The 24,014-nt window shown below is 43.9% G+C and overlaps 1 protein-coding gene across 1 annotated transcript in view; it reads right to left on the bottom strand.

The window, feature by feature from the left end:
• The window catches only part of LOC138368501 (dynein beta chain, ciliary-like), a 255,884-nt gene that overhangs the window by 148,588 nt on the left and 83,282 nt on the right, over positions 1-24,014 (bottom strand). The window lies entirely within an intron of this gene.

The following is a 24,014-nucleotide window of genomic DNA, read 5'->3' as shown; positions in this document are numbered from 1 at the left end:
ATAAGGGAGGCGACAGCTGAGTTAAAAACAGTGCCGAAGGGAAACAGGATGCGGAAGCTAAGCACTTTTGGCAGAAGGAAATAGAGAAGATGTGAGTAACTTAGGAGAAAAAAGTACAGGAGCTAGATGCAAAATGGTGAAAAAATAAGATAATTACCAGATGACATAAACAAGGCCCAAACAAAGAAAACATATTGAAACGCTACTGTGCAGGGAGAGGCTAGCAACCAATGTGGCTAAACTTGAAAACCTAAACCCTTTAATGGCACCACATGGGTCCCAAGTAGTCAATAGCAACAATGCAGTGGAAAAAAATAGATGATAGATGGTGCCCTCCAAATAGTACATTAACAAAAGATTAAAGAACAGACTAGGAGAATTATACCAAAGGAGAGATCGATAATCATTCGGGGATTGCCTGAAGTAAGAACAGCAGAGACCAAGTCAGAGTGTATGCAATTTTATTGAGAATCAGTCATGGAACTCCTCAGAAGTCTACGCCATCTAGAGACTGGAAGAAAATTGTTAGAAATGAACTGGCTGTTGTCATGAGGATACAGAAATCCCAGACCACTGATAATGATATTTATGAATAAAGTAGCTCCAAGAAGCTTGATGAACCAAAAACGAGATTTCAGAACAAAGAGGGGGATTGTTCTGAGTTCTACCTTGAAAGTTACATGAGCAAGGAGGAAATACAAAGATAGAACAAAGAAGGGGCAGGGCAAAGAGAGAAGGAATGAAGGGAGGAGAGTGGGCAGTAGCCAGCAAGAGGAGAGAATGAGACAAGTGACTGGAAACTTTCAATACCCCGAGAAAACGCGAAAGCAATACCCTCATAGTATCAGTGCACTGCGAGAACATACTAATATTAACATGATGAAAGAACAACCAGAGCCACAGGTAGAAGGATGCAGCTCTTAGGCCTGACAAGGAGGGAATACCCACAGCACTTTCAGATCCTTCCCCAGGCCAAGCATGCCAGAAATCAAATATCCATCCCCATCCATACTTCCTCCCACATTTCCCTCCATACCTAGGGTGGAAACTAGACAGTTATAGGACAATACAACTATAAAGACTTTGAAGTTTGGTTAAACAATGTTGAGGATTGCCAAATAAAGCAGAGGAACTCAAAGAATGAACTGATGAAACCGACCCTGATGTAATAGCTTTAGTTGAGACCAAACAAACTATTATGATTAACAAATGCGATATTTTCAAGGGAACATCAAATAATAAGAATTGAAAGACTACAGAGGAGGAGGTGGTGTGGCCCTCTAGTGAAGAGAACCGGGATCTTAGGAAGTGGCAAACAACTACAGGGATTGTATTGTGGGGGATCATTTTCATTGAATAGTGAGAAAATGATTGTAGCTGTAATCTATAACCCCCAGAGAACCACAGAAGATCCAGGCAAAAATATGAAATTAGGCACAAAGAATGCTTGAATATCCTCCAAAGGCGTGACAGACACAGCCCATAGACTAAAAGCTATGCGTCCCGCCCATAGACCAGGCTGGACGGCAGAGCGATTGTCTCGCTTCGTGCAGGTCAGCGTTCAATCCCGACCGTCCAAGTATTTGAGCACTATTCCATTCCCCCCGTCCCATCCCTATTTTCTATCCTGATCCCTTCCAAGTATTATATGGTCGTAATAGCTTGGTGCTTTCCCCTGATAATTACCTGCCTCCTCCTGGTAATGGGAGACTTTAACCCATGGCAATATCATCTGGGAAACAATGAACCCAAGAGAAGATGATGCATGGAGAGCAAAGCTTGTAGAAATAGAAGAGAAGAACTTCATGATGCAACATGACAGGGAGGAAACCTGGAGAAGGGGTTGTGACCAACCAGCTAGGCTAGTACTAGTCTTCACACAGAACGACATAGTGAAGTGTCATACTCATATGAATTGACAGGGTAGATAAACTGTTTAACACGGGTGGTACGCGAACAATGGGACACAAGTGGAAACTTAGTACCCAAAATGAGCCAAAGGGACGTTTCAAAGAACTTTTTTAGGGTCAGAGTAGTTACCAAATGGACTGTATTAGGCAGTAATTTGGTGGAGGCAGAATCAATACACAGTTTCAAATGTAGATATGATAGAGCCCAATACGCTCAGGAATCTGTACACCAGTTGAATGGCAGTTGAGGCGGGACCAAAGAGCCAAAGCTCAACCCCCGCAAGCACAACTATGTGAGTTCATTGAAAATATTGACTATAAAAAGCCATAAGGAGTCAGTGACCACTGTGCTTTAATCATTATATATATTGTAACAATGAAGATCATAAAGATGTAACAAGGGGGAGAATGTAAGGCTAGCATACAGGAGAGGAGAATACTGGAAAGGTAGAGAATGTCAGGGCGGATAGAATGTGGAAGAGAACTCAGAGGGAAATCAGCACATTACATGATTGTCTATGTAACGGACAAACTGAAAGAAGCTGAAGAAAGATTTATACCACCACTAAGGGTTAAGGAAAGCAAGACGAGTATTGCCCCATGGCTAACAGAGTGTCCGGAAGTAAAGAGAAGAACCAAAATAGCATGGAAGAAGTTTAGAGAAAACAGAACAGATAGAAATCACAATGCATACAAAGAGGCCAGAAATGAGTACATAGTACACAGTAGATTGACAGAAGTACGAGAATGACATAGCATACAAGGCTAAGTCCCAGCCCAAACCCTTTATAGATATATCAGGAGGAAGATGACTGTGAATGAGCATGTTATCAGACTTGTCAAAAGTGAGGGAGGACACACGAAAAATGATAAGGAGCATTATGAGGAATTAAAGTTTTCAGGAAGGTTTCAAGCTAGAGCCTGATTTGCCACTAGAGCCTAGAGTCCAAACTGAAAGGGAAATTCTATAGGAAAGTCTCGCTGAAATAGCAGCGAGTAAAGAAGCAACTGCAGAAACTTGATGTGACAAGAGCCGTGGGGCCAGACAAAATATCGCCATGGATGCTAAAGGAGGCAGCTGAAGTACTGTGCAGCCCACTAGCAATAATATTTAGTTCCTCTCTAGAAACAGGAGAACTTTCTGACTGCTGGAAAATGGCTAAAGTGGTACCAATCTACGAGAAAGAGGGAAAACAAACACCATTAAACTACAAACCATGTCAGTAACAAATATTCCCTGCAAGTTGCTAGAGACATTGATTCGAGCACGGCATTACAACTTTTAGGACAGAGACATTTTGTCTCAAGGCACCAGCATGGTTTTATTAGAGGAAAATCTTGTCTGACAAACTTGCTGGAGTTCTCTAATACGATGACATAAATCAGATAAAAGAGAGAGAGAAAGGGATGGGCAGACAGCATATTCCTTGACTGTCAGGAGGCATTTGAAATGGTCCTGCATGAAAGATTCCTACTCAAACTAGAAAGCAGGCTGACATATTTGGAAGAAGGACCCATCCTGTTTTATAATATATGTCAACGAGCTGATACAGGAAATTTGCTCCTTTATATCAATGATTGCAAATGATGCAAGACTATTGAGAAGACTCAGGTCAGGGTTAGATTGTTTATGCATTGCAATAGGATTAGGACACACTCTAGAAGGGTCTGAAAACGGCATCTAGAATTTATCCAAATCAATTACAAAGTTATGAGGATTGGAATAGGAGTACGAAGACCAGTACGGCAGTATAGGATGAGAGGAAGACCACTTCTTCAATCAGAAAAGGAGAATGACCTGGGAGTGGACATAATCCCAAATCTGATGCCAGAATCCCATATTAAAAGAATAACAACATCTGTGTATGGCATACTTGCCAATATCCGTGTATCCTTCAGAAACTTGGGAAATGAAACTTTCCAGGCCCTATGCAATGAAGGTGAGACCCACTCTTGAATATGCATCCCTAGCATGAAAAAAGACAAGGAAAAACAAGAAAAGGTCCAAAGATATGCAGCGAGACTCGTTCTGGAGTTGAGGGGGATTGAGCAATGAGGAAAACTGAGAGAACTGGATCATAACACACTGATGGAAGTAAGTAGGACGGACATAGTAGACAAAAAAACAGTGTTCAAGATTAGGAACAGTTGAACGAGGGGTCGAAGATGGAAACTTTAGAAGCAGATGAGTCATTGAGACATCAGGAAGAACGTTTCCAGTATTAGAACTGACAATAAATGGTATTTCAATGCCCAGCCCAATCCTGCAAGCACATCTAGATGAGTACATACTCGCGGCCCTGCGTCAACGCCCGAGGGCCGTACTCCTATGGGCTCGGGTTCGATTCCAGGAGAAGGCAGAAAGAATTTAGCAAAGTTATTTCCATTCGATGCAGCTATTCATTTAGCAGTAAAATAGTTTTCTGGAAGTGAGTCAGCTGGAGATGTGTGGATGAATGAGCGAGATGGCAAGAAATAAATCTTGTATATATATATCTGAGACAAATTGGCAGTACTGGCTGACTCGATACTTGAGTCAGTATCGGCTGACTCCATACGGGAGTCAGTACCGGCTGACTCCATACGGGAGTCAGTACCGGCAGACTCCATACGGGAGTCAGTACCACTGACTCCATACGGGAGTCAGTACCGCTGACTCCATACGGGAGTCAGTACCACTGACTCCATACGGGAGTCAGTACCGGCTGACTCGATACGTGAGTCAGTACCGCTGACTCCATACGGGAGTCAGTACCGCTGACTCCATACGGGAGTCAGTACCGCTGACTCCATACGGGAGTCAGTACCGGCTGACTCCATACGGGAGTCAGTATCGCTGACTCCATACGGGAGTCAGTACCGCTGACTCCATACGAGAGTCAGTACCGGCTGACTCTATATGGGAGTTAGTACCGCTGACTCCATACGGGAGTTAGTACCGCTGACTCCATACGGGAGTCAGTACTGCTAACTCGGCACTGGAGTCTGAACCTGCTGACTCGGTACTGGAGTCAGTACCTGCTGACTCGGTACTGGAGTCAGTACCTGCTGACTCGGTACTGGAGTCAGTACCTGCTGACTTGGTACTGGAGTCAGTACTGCTGACTCGGCACTGGAGTCAGTACTGGCTGACTCGGTACTGAAGTCAGAACCTGCTGACTCGGTACTGGAGTCAGTACCTGCTGACTCGGTACTGGAGTCAGTACCTGCTGACTCGGTACCGGAGTCAGTACCTGCTGACTCCATACGGGAGTCAGTACCGCTGACTCCATACGGGAGTCAGTACCGGCTGACTCCATACGGGAGTCAGTACCGGCTGACTCCATACGGGAGTCAGTACCGGCTGACTCCATACGGGAGTCAGTACCAGCTGACTCCATACGGGAGTCAGTACCGCTGACTCCATACGGGAGTCAGTACCAGCTGACTCCATACGGGAGTCAGTACCGGCTGACTCCATACGGGAGTCAGTACCGGCTGACTCGATACGTGAGTCAGTACCGCTGACTCCATACGGGAGTCAGTACCGGCTGACTCGATACGTGAGTCAGTACCGCTGACTCCATACGGGAGTCAGTACCGCTGACTCCATACGGGAGTCAGTACCGGCTGACTCCATACGGGAGTCAGTACCGCTGACTCCATACGGGAGTCAGTACCGCTGACTCCATACGGGAGTCAGTACCGGCTGACTCCATACGAGAGTCAGTATCGCTGACTCCATACGGGAGTCAGTACCGCTGACTCCATACGGGAGTCAGTACCGGCTGACTCTATATGGGAGTTAGTACTGCTGACTCGGCACTGGAGTCTGAACCTGCTGACTCGGTACTGGAGTCAGTACCTGCTGACTCGGAACTGGAGTCATTACCTGCTGACTCGGTACTGGAGTCAGTACCTGCTGACTCGGTACTGGAGTCAGTACCTGCTGACTTGGTACTGGAGTCAGTACTGCTGACTCGGCACTGGAGTCAGTACTGGATGACTCGGTACTGGAGTCAGTACCTGCTGACTCGGTACCGGAGTCAGTACCTGCTGACTCGGAACTGGAGTCAGTACCTGCTGACTCGGTACTGGAGTCAGTACCTGCTGACTCGGTACTGGAGTCAGTACCTGCTGACTTGGTACTGGAGTCAGTACTGCTGACTCGGCACTGGAGTCAGTACTGGCTGACTCGGTACTGGAGTCAGTACCTGCTGACTCGGTACCGGAGTCAGTACCTGCTGACTCGGTACTGGAGTCAGTACCTGCGGACTCGGTACTTGAACCAGTACTGCTGACTCGGCACTGGAGTCAGAACCGGCTGACTCGGTACTATAGTCAGCACCGACTGACTCGGTACGGGAGTCAGTACCTGCTGACTCGATACGGGAGTCAGTACCTGCTGACTCGATACGGGAGTCAGTGTCTGCTGACTCGGTACTGAAGTCAGTACCTGCTGACTCGGTACTGAAGTCAGTACCTGCTGACTCGGTACTTAAGTCAGTGCCTGCTGACTCGGTATTGGAGTCAGTACCCGCTAACTCGGTACAGGAGTCAGTACCGCTGACTCGGTACGGGAGTCAGTACCTGCTGACTCGGTACGGGAGTCAGTATCGACTGACTAGGTATTGGAGTCAGTACCTGCTGACTCGGTACAGGAGTCAGTACCGCTGACTCGGTACAGGAGTCAGTAGCGGCTGACTCGGTACGGGAGTCAGCACCTGCTGAATCGGTACAGGAGTCAGTACCTGCTGACTCGGTACAGGAGTCAGTACCTCTGACTCGGTACAGGAGTCAGTACCTGCTGACTCGGTACTGGAGTCGGTACCTGCTGACTCGGTACTGGAGTCAGTACCTGCTAACTCGGTACAGGTGTCAGTACCTGCTGACTCGGTACGGGAGTCAGTATCGGCTGACTAGGTATTGGAGTCAGTACCTGCTGACTCGGTACAGGAGTCAGTACCGCTGACTCGGAACGGGAGTCAGTAGCGGCTGACTCGGTACGGGAGTCAGTACCTATGCTGACTCGGCACAGGAGTCAGTACCGGCTGACTAGGTATTTTAGTCAGTACCTGCTGACTCGGTACAGGAGTCAGTACCTCTGACTCGGTACGGGAGTCAGTACCTCTGACTTGGTACAGGAGTCAGTACCGGCTGACTCGGTACAGGAGTCAGTAGCGGCTGACTCGGTACGGGAGTCAGTACCTCTGACTTGGTACAGGAGTCAGTACCTGCTGACTCGGTACGGGAGTCAGTACCTGCTGGCTCGGTACAGGAGTCAGTACCGCTGACTCGGTACTGGAGTCAGTACATGCTGATTCAGTACAGGAGTCAGTACCTGCTGACTCGTTACGGGAGTCAGTACCTGCTGACTCGGTACAGGAGTCAGTACCTCTGACTCGGTACAGGAGTCAGTACCTTTGACTCGGTACAGGAGTCAGTACCTGGTGACTCGGTACAGGAGTCAGTACCGCTGACTCGGTACAGGAATCAGAACCGCTGACTCGGTACGGGAGTCAGAACCGCTGACTCGGTACGGGAGTCAGTACCTGCATGCTGACTCGGTACAGGAGTCAGTACCTGCTGACTCGGTACAGGAGCCAGTACCAGCTGATTCGGTACGGGAGTCAGTACCTGCTGACTCGGTACAGCAGTCAGTTGCGGCTGACTCGGTACGGGAGTCAGTACCTGCTGACTTGGCACAGGAGTCAGTACCGGCTGACTAGGTATTTTAGTCAGTACCTGCTGACTCGGTACAGGAGTCAGTACCTGCTGACTCGGTACAGGAGTCAGTATCTGCTGACTCGGTACAGGAGTCAGTACCGCTGACTCGGTAGGGGAGTCAGTACCTGCTGACTCGATACGGGAGTTAGTACCTGCTGACTCGATACGGGAGTCAGTACCTGCTGACTCGGTACTGTAGTCAGTACCGGCTGACTCGGTACGGGAGTCAGTACCTGCTTACTCGGTACAGGAGTCAGTACCGCTGACTCTGTACAGGAGTCAGTACCTGCTGACTCGGTACAGGAGTCAGTACCTGCTGACTCGGTACGGGAGTCAGTACCTGCTGACTCAGTACGGGAGTCAGTACCTGCTGACTTGGTAAGGGAGTCAGTACCTGCTGACTCAGTACGGGAGTCAGTACCGGCTGACTCGGTACAGGAGTCAGTACCTCTGACTCGGTACAGGAGTCAGTACCTCTGACTCGGTACAGGAGTCAGTACCTGGTGACTCGGTACAGGAGCCAGAACCGCTGACTCGGTACGGGAGTCAGTACCTGCTGACTCGGTACAGGAGTCGGTACCTGCTGACTCGGTACAGGAGTCAGTACGTGCTGACTCGGTACAGGAGTCAGTACCTGCTGACTCGGTACAGGAGTCAGTACGTGCTGACTCGGTACAGGAGTCAGTACCTGCTGACTCGGTACAGGAGTCAGTACCTGCTGACTCTGTACAGGATAGAGTCAGTACCTGCTGACTCAGAACAGGAGTCAGTACCTGCGGACTCGGTACAGGAGTCAGTACCTGCTGACTCGGTACAGGAGTCAGTACCGCTGACTCGGTAGGGGAGTCAGTACTTGCTGACTCGATACGGGAGTCAGTACCTGCTGACTCGATACGGGAGTTAGTACCTGCTGACTCGATACGGGAGTCAGTACCTGCTGACTCGGTACTGTAGTCAGTACCTGCTGACTCGGTACGGGAGTCAGTAGCGGCTGACTCGGTACGGGAGTCAGTACCTGCTAAACTCGGTACAGGAGTTAGTACCGGCTGACTAAGTATTTTAGTCAGTACCTGCTGACTCGGTACAGGAGTCAGTACCTATGACTCGGTACGGGAGTCAGTACCGGCTGACTAGGTATTGGAGTCAGTACCTGCTGACTCGGTACAGGAGTCAGTACCGCTGACTCGGGACGGGAGTCAGTAGCGGCTGACTCGGTACGGGAGTCAGTACCTATGCTGACTCGGCACAGGAGTCAAGTAGTGAATAAGGAGACAGATTGAGGTAAAAAAATTTCTGAAACGGTTGGGCACTTCCATGCCGACTTGACCATGTCGGGCCAGATCGTCCATCCCTCTTGTTTTAGGTGGTTAGGTTAGGGCACAGTCAGCGCGCTCCTGGCTGGCTGGCGGTGGTTGGGTGGTGGTCCCCCCTGGGGTCCCGGGGGGACCACCACCCATGGTGTACCTGAGGAACTGGTGCCCTATCCTAACCTGTTTTCTTGCACGATTTGTCTCGAGCTTTTAAGATGAGTCTATTGCCTCAAGAAGGGGGTCTCTACTTATGAGAGGTACCGAGGATGAATGTTCAATAGTTGGAAACCAAAAAATACACTGGTGAAAGGCATATAAACGTTTTTGGAGTATTTTAATGGCATGAGCAAAAATGCACGATTTGTCCCGGGGGTGTTACGAGAGTACTACGGTATCAATTTGGGGGCCCTTACTTTTGAATGGATCAGAGGGTGAATGTTCAATAGATTCAAACCAAGAAACGCAGTTGAAAGCGAATATAGAAGTTTTTGGAGTACTTTAATGAGGCTATGACTGAATAGTATAGGGAGTCCTTGGGCACAGCTCCATTTTCTGTAATGGTCAGAGGTGGATAACCCCAGTGGGGGTCAAGCTTACAAGGGGGGGGGGGGTCTAGATTCCTTACAAAGACCATTTTGGATATATAGGTGTAGTAAGCCTTATCTTGAATTTGCATGATACTGTGGGGTACATTGACATGAAGGGCGAGTCATAGAACAGGATCTGCATGTGAGATGGGTCATATTGGGGTTTTAAAGAAGTTAGGATAGCTTTAAAGAGTCATGTGTGCTTGATAGTGGGGAAATGTTCAGTCAATAATTCTCGTGTTTTGAATCTGAATGAGGGGTCCTAGTTTGCGTTCTAGTCGTAAAATGAGTTCCTTAGTATATTTGCTATGGAAAATGAGCTTTCAGTACTCTATATAATTTGAAATGAGGTCAAGAAAGACATGTTTATGTGCGGGAAGAGTCAGGTTGGAAACTGTTTATTTCAGTCATCCCCCCTTGGCTTTGCTCCGTTTTCTGTAGCTAAAGTAAAGATTCCATTTTCTGTGGCATACAGTTGATTACTGGTGAAAAAGGCATACTTGAATTTGTATGGTTCTAACCTGTTTATAGATATATTTTTCGGGCCTCAAATTAGATTTTAATATGAAAAATAGCATCAAATGTATGTCTATCTTTTGTAATAAACGTTACAAGCATTAACAATACCTGTGATATTTCATAGCATACGAAAAGAAGTTTAAATAGTGGGGCGTCAGCCATATTGTGTTGGGGTTTGACACTTCTAACATTAATTTGACACTCGTAAATATACTATAAAGGAAAGTAGTTGAGTGGTTTAAGCAACTTAATACGTATTGGGGTATTCTGAATTAAATTTCATTTTTTAACATAATAGTTTTCAGCTATTGTGGTGGGGGCCCAATAACTTCATATAGCGCAACGACTGGCGCTATCTGTACTCAGTCCCCCCTAAACTTAAAACAGTTGCACAATCTTACTTAAACACATTGCTAAACTCTTATACACAAACAAAAACTCAATTTTTAACTTACACAAATAAACCCAGGGCTTTCACATTCGCGCAAAATACTTAGTCCCCCCTAAACTTAAAACAGTTGCACAATCTTACTTAAACACGTTGCTAAACTCTTATACACAAACAAAAACTAAATTTTTAACTTACACAAATAAACCCAGGGCTTTCACATTCGCGCAAAATACTTAGTCCCCCCTAAACTTAAAACAGTTGCACAATCTTACTTAAACACATTGCTAAACTCTTATACACAAACAAAAACTAAATTTTTAACTTACACAAATAAACCCAGGGCTTTCACATTCGCGCAAAATACTTAGTCCCCCCTAAACTTGAACACTCACAATCTTACGGTGCTTTAATTTCCAAAGCCTTCCAAACCTGCACTGGGTCCTGCCCAGCTGACTGCGGCTGGATGGATTACAATTGAGCCAAAAACAGTTGGTCAGGGCGAGATACGGCCTCATTTTTAGAGACATTTACTATAGCAAAAGCTTGAACGTCGAGAACTGAATGCGGGCCTGCACGAGAGTTGTTCTTGGCACTCAAATGTTTAGAGATTAAAATACATAGAATCTGCAAGAGCCCACCCTAAGTCGCTCACGCGGCCAATAGACATGTTTTTCGCCCAAATGTATTTATTTAAAATAATACGTCAGATAGAAAGAGTTTCGCATTGCTATTATATTTACCTTATAAAGCCTCTTTATAAAAATGATATGCCACTGCATATTATGATTGTTTTATAATAAATATTGCATAAATACTTACACGATTTCATAAACAAAAAATTATTTTAATGAGCCATGTTAGGAAGGCATCATCATTACAATAAATGAAAACTTTTAAACTAACTGAAAAAATATATCTCATAGAGGAAGATTTATTCTTCAAGATATATGTTATTGTTTAAGAGTTTCATTCTGTATCAAAAGGTTTGCCAATGTTTTCAAAACTTTGGCCTACAAATTTTTTTTTTAAGGTTTTCCGAGGGAGTAAATCTTGCTTCCTCTCTTTCTCCCACCCGGATGCAGAGTAACCTTCGTGCAAGTCCTGACTCAGTTCCCCAACGTCCAAACTATTGGACATTGCAATATTTCACTAAATAATGCGGTATTTTAGTTGCCCCCTCTAATTATTGAGATTTTAATCTCTAAACATTTGAGTGTCAAGAACAACTCTCGTGCAGGCCCGCGTTCAGTCCCCGACGTTCAAGCTTTTTTCTATAGTAAATGTCTCTAAAATGAGGCCGTATCTCGTCCTGACCAACTGTTTTTGGCTCAATTGTAACCCATCCAGCAGCAGTCTGCTGGATAGAAGGGCAGTGGGCCTGATAAAAATAAAAAAAAATAAACATAAATTGTTAGACTAGCTCTTTACATATGCTAGTTGTTTAATTTATTAACTGCTACTAATGCGATGATGATGCAAGAGAAGCCAGTACACATCTATGGATCAACCAATAAAAGCAGCAGACTTCTAGATGTTACTACTGCTTGGCTTAGCCCCCCCCCCCCATAGCAAGATGGGAATAGGGGGGGGGGGCTGCATTAATAAAATGAATTAAAACTAACATTCAATTATATATTCTCAAACTTATGCAAAAAAAACTTTACAATCACATTTGCAAAACTTGCACAAATTAATTTTGGCAATTTCGTTTACCCATTATTTTTGTTTTTCTTGCTTGAGCCAAAAATGAATTGTTGGGCTCATTACCAGAGTCCATTTCCCACCGTGGTAACCCTTCCCACTACCCGCCCCACATGATGGGATTCATAATAAATGAACTAAACTAGCATTCAATTATATTCTCAACAAACTTATGCAACCCCCATACAATTACATTAGCAAGCTAACACAAATTCATTGAGCAAGTTTAACTATTCGCATACTTTGCGTCATTATATAATGGAATACGAAAAGGAAATTCGCAGAATTCAGAGATAACACCATCAATGGAGTCCAAGAAATACGCTTGTACTTCATTCATAATGATGCGCTGCCAGGAATCTTAGCAAAGTAACCAAAATATTTGCTTACTGTATGTATGTGCAGGATGCACATGACTCTCCGGTTAGGTGGTTGTGGAGTGAGACCAGCAACTGCAGACTTCCCATAGTCGTAAAAATGCCTTGCAAAGAGACCGTTGCAAGCCTCTTGTTGAATCACTTAGGGTGCATATATGTGTGTGTGTGTGTGTGTGTGTGTGTAACGAGCTTTCAAGAGATTGTCACTTACATAGCTAAACAATATGTAGGGTTCAGTTTCCAAATCAATTATGCGGCTCTCGAACCCTTTTCCCCCGCTACATGCGGGAGATCCCTTTTATTTTCAGCTAAAATATGCATTATATTCAGGGGGGTTCGCCGTGTCATAGCACAACCAAAAGCCCAATATACTCCCCTAAACTTTCCCTATACGTCAACTTTTCCGTTGTACGTCAGGCTGCGAGCAGCCGCGTCCAACAGCCTGGTTGATCAGTCCGGCAACCAGGAGGCCTGGTCGACGACCGGGCCGCGGGGACGCTAAGCCCCGGAAGCACCTCAAGGTAACCTCAAGGTGTCCCATCTGAATTTAAAAAAATGCATTTCCAATACCCAATATATATATATATATATATATATATATATATATATATATATATATATATATATATATATATATATATATATATATATATATATATATATATATATATATATATATATATATATACTGTCCCTCCCCCTCCCCCACCCACTCAACCCCCACCCCACCCCCCAGGAATAGGCCTGATTTGTTCAAGCCAAAGCCCAATTCACCCGAGTTTTCTCTATCTCATCTAAAAATAACGTTCATTTCCAATGCCCATTATCCAGCCACCACATATTCCCCATTCCCAAGACCATTTCATAGTGTTAGTGCTGTGGCCATCTACCTAATTTCATCCCAATTAATGACAATTCCCCATTAAATATTGGCAAAAATATGCCAAATCATATCACAGCCAAAGCCCATTTCACCCAAGTTTTACCTATCCCATATAAATTTAATGTGCATTTTCAATATCTAATATCCAGGTGCCCTATGTCACGCCCTATTCCCAAGACCATTTCATAGCGCAGTGTCCATCCAGCTGTTTCCAAATATCCAAATGTGTTTATATATCTTCAATCCTACGAAACCAGACCTAACCTAACACACAGCTAAGGCCAAATTTATCCCAATTTAATCCAATTTCCACCTAATTTGATCTAATTTATTCAAATTTAATCCAATTCCCGCCAAATTTACCCGAGTTTACCATTTCATAGCACAACCAAAGCCCCAATTTGACCAAGTTTCACCTATCCCAATTAAATTTAATGTGAATCTTCAATATCAGGTCGCCCCCCAATGTCACAGCCAATTCCCAAAGACCATTTCATAGTAATAGTGCAGTGTTCATCCAGCCATTTCCATGTTCCAGATGTGTTTATATATCATCAAACCTACCAAAAGCAGACCTAACCCAATACGGCTAAGGCCAAATTTAACCAAATTTTCCCCAATTTAAGATAATTTCCACCTAATTTGCCACAATTTTATCCAATTTCCACCAAATTTTACCATAGTTCACCTTATCATAGCACAGCCAAAGCCCCAGTTTGTCCAAGTTTCACCCATTCCATATAACTTTTATGTGTATTTCCAGTATCCAATATCCAGTGGTCGATGTCATACTTCATTCCCAGAGACCATTTCATAGTGATAGTGTAGGGTCTGACGAGCCACTTCCAATATACAGATGCGTTTATATACATCAATCCCACCTAAAAACCAGACCCAACCCTAACATGGCTAAGACCAAATTTAACCAAATGTATCACAATTTAAGACAATTTCTACCTAATTTGCCCCAATTTATCCAAATTTAAGACATTGTCTACCAAATTTACCCGATTTTACGTATTATAGCAAGGTCAATGAACAATTTTCCCCCCAAGTTTCGCCTATTCCATACACTGCAAATTTAAGGCGCATTTTCAATATGCAGTCCAATAATCTCGACTGTTTTCTTTTTTTTATTTGTTAGTTATGGATCTTTGTTAAATATTGTATTTTATATTCTTAGAAAAGTATTTGTTTGGATATTAACCCAACCACCCGGTACCCTAACCTGCGTGGATCTTTGCCGAATATTCCTGTCAATGTTGTTTATGGACTCAACAACCCTGAAGCTAACCTGCCTTGACCTGACGTTAATTGTTGCACCTTCTTTTTTTTGGGGGGAAAGTGATGTTTTTGCATCAACCCAACCGCCCTTGCCCATACCTCTGATACCAAAAATCTTGGTTCCATATATGGTATCTTATTCTTGGGACACAGCCAATCCATCCCAACCTAACCTCTATTAACTATGGGTTTAATGACCATTTTTCTCTACATCAGTTCAAACACAACCCAACCTCATATAAATGGATCTGAACTCCATTTGTACACATGTTCTTAGGAAACATGATAAAATTCGCCATATCTCTATCATTAAATAATAAAATTTTTCCTTAACCTGGCCTATAATCCCCCCCCCCCCCTCGAAATTCTGGCAAATTATGGATATTAAAGAATTAAAGTAGGAATATATTTTCACATTAGCTTAATATAACCCAAATCTAACACAAATTTGTCCCAATTGGGGGGGGGGATTATAGGCCAGGTTAAGGAAAAATTTTATTATTTAATGATAGAGATATGGCGAATTTTATCATGTTTCCTAAGAACATGTGTACAAATGGAGTTCAGATCCATTTATATGAGGTTGGGTTGTGTTTGAACTGATGTAGAGAAAAATGGTCATTAAACCCATAGTTAATAGAGGTTAGGTTGGGATGGATTGGCTGTGTCCCAAGAATAAGATACCATATATGGAACCAAGATTTTTGGTATCAGAGGTATGGGCAAGGGCGGTTGGGTTGATGCAAAAACATCAGTTTCCCCCTCAAAAAAAGAAGGTGCAACAATTAACGTCAGGTCAAGGCAGGTTAGCTTCAGGGTTGTTGAGTCCATAAACAACATTGACAGGAATATTCGGCAAAGATCCACGCAGGTTAGGGTACCGGGTGGTTGGGTTAATATCCAAACAAATACTTTTCTAAGAATATAAAATATAATATTTAACAAAGATCCATAACTAACAAATAAAAAAAAGAAAACAGTCGAGATTATTGGACTGCATATTGAAAATGCGCCTTAAATTTGCAGTGTATGGAATAGGCGAAACTTGGGGGGAAAATTGTTCATTGACCTTGCTATAATACGTAAAATCGGGTAAATTTGGTAGACAATGTCTTAAATTTGGATAAATTGGGGCAAATTAGGTAGAAATTGTCTTAAATTGTGATACATTTGGTTAAATTTGGTCTTAGCCATGTTAGGGTTGGGTCTGGTTTTTAGGTGGGATTGATGTATATAAACGCATCTGTATATTGGAAGTGGCTCGTCAGACCCTACACTATCACTATGAAATGGTCTCTGGGAATGAAGTATGACATCGACCACTGGATATTGGATACTGGAAATACACATAAAAGTTATATGGAATGGGTGAAACTTGGACAAACTGGGGCTTTGGCTGTGCTATGATAAGGTGAACTATGGTAAAATTTGGTGGAAATTGGATAAAATTGTGGCAAATTAGGTGGAAATTATCTTAAATTGGGGAAAATTTGGTTAAATTTGGCCTTAGCCGTATCGGGTTAGGTCTGCTTTTGGTAGGTTTGATGATATATTAACACATCTGGAACATGGAAATGGCTGGATGAACACTGCACTATTACTATGAAATGGTCTTTGGGAATTGGCTGTGACATTGGGGGGCGACCTGATATTGAAGATTCACATTAAATTTAATTGGGATAGGTGAAACTTGGTCAAATTGGGGCTTTGGTTGTGCTATGAAATGGTAAACTCGGGTAAATTTGGCGGGAATTGGATTAAATTTAAATAAATTGGATCAAATTAGGTGGAAATTGGATTAAATTGGGATAAATTTGGCCTTAGCTGTGTGTTAGGTTAGGTCTGGTTTCGTAGGATTGAAGATATATAAACACATTTGGATATTTGGAAACAGCTGGATGGACACTGCGCTATGAAATGGTCTTGGGAATAGGGCGTGACATAGGGCACCTGGATATTAGATATTGAAAATGCACATTAAATTTATATGGGATAGGTAAAACTTGGGTGAAATGGGCTTTGGCTGTGATATGATTTGGCATATTTTTGCCAATATTTAATGGGGAATTGTCATTAATTGGGATGAAATTAGGTAGATGGCCACAGCACTAACACTATGAAATGGTCTTGGGAATGGGGAATATGTGGTGGCTGGATAATGGGCATTGGAAATGAACGTTATTTTTAGATGAGATAGAGAAAACTCGGGTGAATTGGGCTTTGGCTTGAACAAATCAGGCCTATTCCTGGGGGTGGGGTGGGGGTTGAGTGGGTGGGGGAGGGGGAGGGACAGTATATATATATATATATGTATATATATATATATATATATATATATATATATATATATATATATATATATATATATATATATATATATATATATATATATATATATATTGGGTATTGGAAATGCATTTTTTTAAATTCAGATGGGACACCTTGAGGTTACCTTGAGGTGCTTCCGGGGCTTAGCGTCCCCGCGGCCCGGTCGTCGACCAGGCCTCCTGGTTGCCGGACTGATCAACCAGGCTGTTGGACGCGGCTGCTCGCAGCCTGACGTACAACGGAAAAGTTGACGTATAGGGAAAGTTTAGGGGAGTATATTGGGCTTTTGGTTGTGCTATGACACGGCGAACCCCCCTGAATATAATGCATATTTTAGCTGAAAATAAAAGGGATCTCCCGCATGTAGCGGGGGAAAAGGGTTCGAGAGCCGCATAATTGATTTGGAAACTGAACCCTACATATTGTTTAGCTATGTAAGTGACAATCTCTTGAAAGCTCGTTACACACACACACACACACACACACACACACACACACACACATATATGCACCCTAAGTGATTCAACAAGAGGCTTGCAACGGTCTCTATGCAAGGCATTTTTACGACTATGGGAAGTCTGCAGTTGCTGGTCTCACTCCACAACCACCTAACCGGAGAGTCATGTGCATCCTGCACATACATACAGTAAGCAAATATTTTGGTTACTTTGCTAAGATTCCTGGCAGCGCATCATTATGAATGAAGTACAAGCGTATTTCTTGGACTCCATTGATGGTGTTATCTCTGAATTCTGCGAATTTCCTTTTCGTATTCCATTATATAATGACGCAAAGTATGCGAATAGTTAAACTTGCTCAATGAATTTGTGTTAGCTTGCTAATGTAATTGTATGGGGGTTGCATAAGTTTGTTGAGAATATAATTGAATGCTAGTTTAGTTCATTTATTATGAATCCCATCATGTGGGGCGGGTAGTGGGAAGGGTTACCACGGTGGGAAATGGACTCTGGTAATGAGCCCAACAATTCATTTTTGGCTCAAGCAAGAAAAACAAAAATAATGGGTAAACAAAATTGCCAAAATTAATTTGTGCAAGTTTTGCAAATGTGATTGTAAAGTTTTTTTTTTTGCATAAGTTTGAGAATATATAATTGAATGTTAGTTTTAATTCATTTTATTAATGCAGCCCCCCCCCCCTATTCCCATCTTGCTATGGGGGGGGGGCTAAGCCGAGCAGTAGTAACATCTAGAAGTCTGCTGCTTTTATTGGTTGATCCATAGATGTGTACTGGCTTCTCTTGCATCATCATCGCATTAGTAGCAGTTAATAAATTAAACAACTAGCATATGTAAAGAGCTAGTCTAACAATTTATGTTTATTTTTTTTTTATTTTTATCAGGCCCACTGCCCTTCTATCCAGCAGACTGCTGCTGGATGGGTTACAATTGAGCCAAAAACAGTTGGTCAGGACGAGATACGGCCTCATTTTAGAGACATTTACTATAGAAAAAAGCTTGAACGTCGGGGACTGAACGCGGGCCTGCACGAGAGTTGTTCTTGACACTCAAATGTTTAGAGATTAAAATCTCTATAATTAGAGGGGGCAACTAAAATACCGCATTATTTAGTGAAATATTGTAATGTCCAATAGTTTGGACGTTGGGGAACTGAGTCAGGACTTGCACGAAGGTTACTCTGCATCCGGGTGGGAGAAAGAGAGGAAGCAAGATTTACTCCCTCGGAAAACCTTAAAAAAAAATTTGTAGGCCAAAGTTTTAAAAACATTGGCAAACCTTTTGATACAGAATGAAACACTTAAACAATAACATATATCTTGAAGAATAAATCTTCCTCTATGAGATATATTTTTTCAGTTAGTTTAAAAATTTTCATTTATTGTAATGATGATACCTTCCTAACATGGCTCATTAAAATAATTTTTTGTTTATGAAATCGTGTAAGTATTTATGCAATATTTATTATAAAACAATCATAATATGCAGTGGCATATCATTTTTATAAAGAGGCTTTATAAGGTAAATATAATAGCAATGCGAAACTCTTTCTATCTGACGTATTATTTTAAATAAATACATTTGGGCGAAAAACATGTCTATTGGCCGCGTGAGCGACTTAGGGTGGGCTCTTGCAGATTCTATGTATTTTAATCTCTAAACATTTGAGTGCCAAGAACAACTCTCGTGCAGGCCCGCATTCAGTTCTCGACGTTCACGCTTTTGCTATAGTAAATGTCTCTAAAAATGAGGCCGTATCTCGCCCTGACCAACTGTTTTTGGCTCAATTGTAATCCATCCAGCCGCAGTCAGCTGGGCAGGACCCAGTGCAGGTTTGGAAGGCTTTGGAAATTAAAGCACCGTAAGATTGTGAGTGTTCAAGTTTAGGGGGGACTAAGTATTTTGCGCGAATGTGAAAGCCCTGGGTTTATTTGTGTAAGTTAAAAATTTAGTTTTTGTTTGTGTATAAGAGTTTAGCAATGTGTTTAAGTAAGATTGTGCAACTGTTTTAAGTTTAGGGGGGACTAAGTATTTTGCGCGAATGTGAAAGCCCTGGGTTTATTTGTGTAAGTTAAAAATTTAGTTTTTGTTTGTGGATAAGAGTTTAGCAATGTGTTTAAGTAAGATTGTGCAACTGTTTTAAGTTTAGGGGGGACTAAGTATTTTGCGCGAATGTGAAAGCCCTGGGTTTATTTGTGTAAGTTAAAAATTGAGTTTTTGTTTGTGTATAAGAGTTTAGCAATGTGTTTAAGTAAGATTGTGCAACTGTTTTAAGTTTAGGGGGGACTGAGTACAGATAGCGCCAGTCGTTGCGCTATATGAAGTTATTGGGCCCCCACCACAATAGCTGAAAACTATTATGTTAAAAGATGAAATTTAATACAGAATACCCCAATACGTATTAAGTTGCTTAAACCACTCAACTACTTTCCTTTATAGTATATTTACGAGTATCAAATTAATGTTAGAAGTGTCAAACCCCAACACAATATGGCTGACGCCCCACTATTTAAACTTCTTTTCGTATGCTATGAAATATCACAGGTATTGTTAATGCTTGTAACGTTTATTACAAAAGATAGACATACATTTGATGCTATTTTTCATATTAAAATCTAATTTGAGGCCCGAAAAATATATCTATAAACAGGTTAGAACCATACAAATTCAAGTATGCCTTTTTCACCAGTAATCAACTGTATGCCACAGAAAATGGAATCTTTACTTTAGCTACAGAAAACGGAGCAAAGCCAAGGGGGGATGACTGAAATAAACAGTTTCCAACCTGACTCTTCCCGCACATAAACATGTCTTTCTTGACCTCATTTCAAATTATATAGAGTACTGAAAGCTCATTTTCCATAGCAAATATACTAAGGAACTCATTTTACGACTAGAACGCAAACTAGGACCTCTCATTCAGATTCAAAACACGAGAATTATTGACTGAACATTTCCCCACTATCAAGCTCACATGACTCTTTAAAGCTATCTTAACTTCTTTAAAACCCCAATATGACCCATCTCACATGCAGATCCTGTTCTATGACTCGCCCTTCATGTCAATGTACCCCACAGTATCATGCAAATTCAAGATAAGGCTTACTACACCTATATATCCAAAATGGTCTTTGTAAGGAATCTAGACCCCCCCCCCCCTTGTATGCTTGACCCCCACTCGGGTTATCCACCTCTGACCATTACAGAAAATGGAGCTGTGCCCAAGGACTCCCTATACTATTCAGTCATAGCCTCATTAAAGTACTCCAAAAACTTCTATATTCGCTTTCAACTGCGTTTCTTGGTTTGAATCTATTGAACATTCACCCTCTGATCCATTCAAAAGTAAGGGCCCCCAAATTGATACCGTAGTACTCTCGTAACACCCCCGGGACAAATCGTGCATTTTTGCTCATGCCATTAAAATACTCCAAAAACGTTTATATGCCTTTCACCAGTGCATTTTTTGGTTTCCAACTATTGAACATTCATCCTCGGTACCTCTCATAAGTAGAGACCCCCTTCTTGAGGCAATAGACTCATCTTAAAAGCTCGAGACAAATCGTGCAAGAAAACAGGTTAGGATAGGGCACCAGTTCCTCAGGTACACCATGGGTGGTGGTCCCCCCGGGACCCCAGGGGGGACCACCACCCAACCACCGCCAGCCAGCCAGGAGCGCGCTGACTGTGCCCTAACCTAACCACCTAAAACAAGAGGGATGGACGATCTGGCCCGACAGGGTCAAGTCGGCATGGAAGTGCCCAACCGTTTCTGAAATTTTTTTACCTGAATCTGTCTCCTTATTCACTACAATTTTTAACTTACACAAATAAACCCAGGGCTTTCACATTTGCGCAAAATACTTAGTCCCCCCTAAACTTAAAACAGTTGCACAATCTTACTTAAACACATTGCTAAACTCTTATACACAAACAAAAACTAAATTTTTAACTTACACAAATAAACCCAGGGCTTTCACATTCGCGCAAAGATCCATTCAAAAGTAAGGGCCCCCAAATTGATACCGTAGTACTCTCGTAACACCCCCGGGACAAATCGTGCATTTTTGCTCATGCCATTAAAATACTCCAAAAACGTTTATATGCCTTTCACCAGTGTATTTTTTGGTTTCCAACTATTGAACATTCATCCTCGGTACCTCTCATAAGTAGAGACCTCCTCCTTGAGGCCCTAGACTCATCTTAAAAGCTCGAGACAAATCGTGCAAAAACAGGTTAGGATAGGGCACCAGTTCCTCAGGTACACCATGGGTGGTGGTCCCCCCGGGACCCCAGGGGGAACCACCACCCTACCACCGCCAGCCAGCCAGGAGCGCGCTGACTGTGCCCTAACCTAACCACCTAAAACAAGAGGGATGGACGATCTGGCCCGCCAGGGTCAAGTCGGCATGGAAGTGCCCAACCGTTTCTGAATTTTTTTTACCTCAATCTGTCTCCTTATTCACTACTGAGTCAGTACCGGCTGACTAGGTATTTTAGTCAGTACCTGCTGACTCGGTACAGGAGTCAGTACCTCTGACTCGGTACGGGAGTCAGTACCTCTGACTTGGTACAGGAGTCAGTACCGGCTGACTCGGTACAGGAGTCAGTACCGGCTGACTAGGTATTTTAGTCAGTACCTGCTGACTCGGTACAGGAGTCAGTACCTCTGACTTGGTACAGGAGTCAGTACCTGCTGACTCGGTACAGGAGTCAGTACCGGCTGTCTCGGTACGGGTGTCAGTACCTGCTGACTCGGTACAGGAGTTATTACCGACTGACTCGGTACGGGAGTCAGTACCTGCTTACTCGGTACAGTAGTCAGTACCGCTGACTCGGTACGGGAGTCAGTACCTGCTGACTCGGTACAGGAGTCAGTACCTGCTGATTCGGTACAGGAGTCAGTACCGGCTGACTAGGTATTGGAGTCAGTACTTGCTGACTCGGTACAGGAGTCAGTACCTGCTGACTTGGTACGGGAGTCAGTACCTGCTGACTCAGTACGGGAGTCAGTACCGGCTGACTTGGTATGCGAGTCAGTACCACGAACTCGTTACGGGAGTCAGTACCTGCTGACTCGGTACAGGAGTCAGTACCTCTGACTCGGTACAGGAGTCAGTACCTGGTGACTCGGTACAGGAGTCAGAACCGCTGACTCGGTACGGGAGTCATAACCGCTGACTCGGTACGGGAGTCAGTACCTGCTGACTCGGTACAGGAGTCAGTACCTGCTGACTCGGTACAGGAGTCAGTACCGCTGACTCAGTAGGGGAGTCGGTACCTGCTGACTCGGTACAGGAGTCAGTACCGCTGACTCGGTAGGGGAGTCATTACCTGCTGACTCGGTACAGGAGTCAGTAGCGGCTGACTCGGTACGGGAGTCAGTACCTGCTGACTCGGTACAGGAGTCAGTACCAGCTGATTCGGTACGGGAGTCAGTACCTGCTGACTCGGTACAGGAGTCAGTACCGGCTGACTAGGTATTTTAGTCAGTACCTGCTGACTCGGTACAGGAGTCAGTACCTCTGACTCGGTACAGGAGTCAGTACCTAGTGACTCGGTACAGGAGTCAGTAGCGGCTGACTCAGTACGGGAGTCAGTACCTGCTGACTCGGTACAGGAGTCAGTACCAGCTGATTCGGTACGGGAGTCAGTACCTGCTGACTCGGTACAGGAGTCAGTAGCGGCTGACTCGGTACGGGAGTCAGTACCTGCTGACTCGGCACAGGAGTCAGTACCGGCTGACTAGGTATTTTAGTCAGTACCTGCTGACTCGGTACAGGAGTCAGTACCTGCTGACTCGGTACAGGAGTCAGTACCTGCTGACTCGGTACAGGAGTCAGTACCGCTGACTCGGTAGGGGAGTCAGTACTTGCTGACTCGGTACAGGAGTCAGTACCGCTGACTCGGTAGGGGAGTCAGTATACCTGCTTACTCGGTACAGGAGTCAGTACCGCTGACTCGGTAGGGGAGTCAGTACTTGCTGACTCGGTACAGGAGTCAGTACCGGCTGACTCGGTACGGGAGTCAGTACCTGCTTACTCGGTACAGGAGTCTGTACCGCTGATTCGGTACGGGAGTCAGTATCGGCTGACTCGGTACCGGAGTCAGCACCTGCTGACTCGGTACGGGAGTCAGTACCTGCTGACTCGGTACAGGAGTCAGTACCGCTGACTCGGTACGGAAGTCAGTACCGGCTGACTCGGTACGGGAGTCAGTACCTGCTGACTCGGTACGGGAGTCAGTGCCTGCTGACTCGGTATGGGAGTCAGTACCTGCTGACTCGGTATGGGAGTCAGTACCTGCTGACTCGGTATGGGAGTCAGTACCTGCTGACTCGGTACGGGAGTCAGTACCTGCTGACTCGGTACGGAAGTGAGTACCGGCTGACTCGGTACGGGAGTCAGTACCTGCTGACTCGGTATGGGAGTCAGTACGAGACTGTCGATGTCTAGAAAGGCAGGATCCATGAGTTAACAGTTCGATCCAACAGCTCAAAGTGTAAATACACACAATTTGTGTAATCTTCATATATTCACCC

The sequence above is a fragment of the Procambarus clarkii genome, chromosome 25, assembly GCF_040958095.1.
Source record: "Procambarus clarkii isolate CNS0578487 chromosome 25, FALCON_Pclarkii_2.0, whole genome shotgun sequence".
Lineage (NCBI taxonomy): Eukaryota > Metazoa > Arthropoda > Malacostraca > Decapoda > Cambaridae > Procambarus > Procambarus clarkii.
The sequence above is the reverse complement of the archived record's forward strand: the minus strand, read 5'-3'. Positions and strand labels throughout refer to the sequence as shown.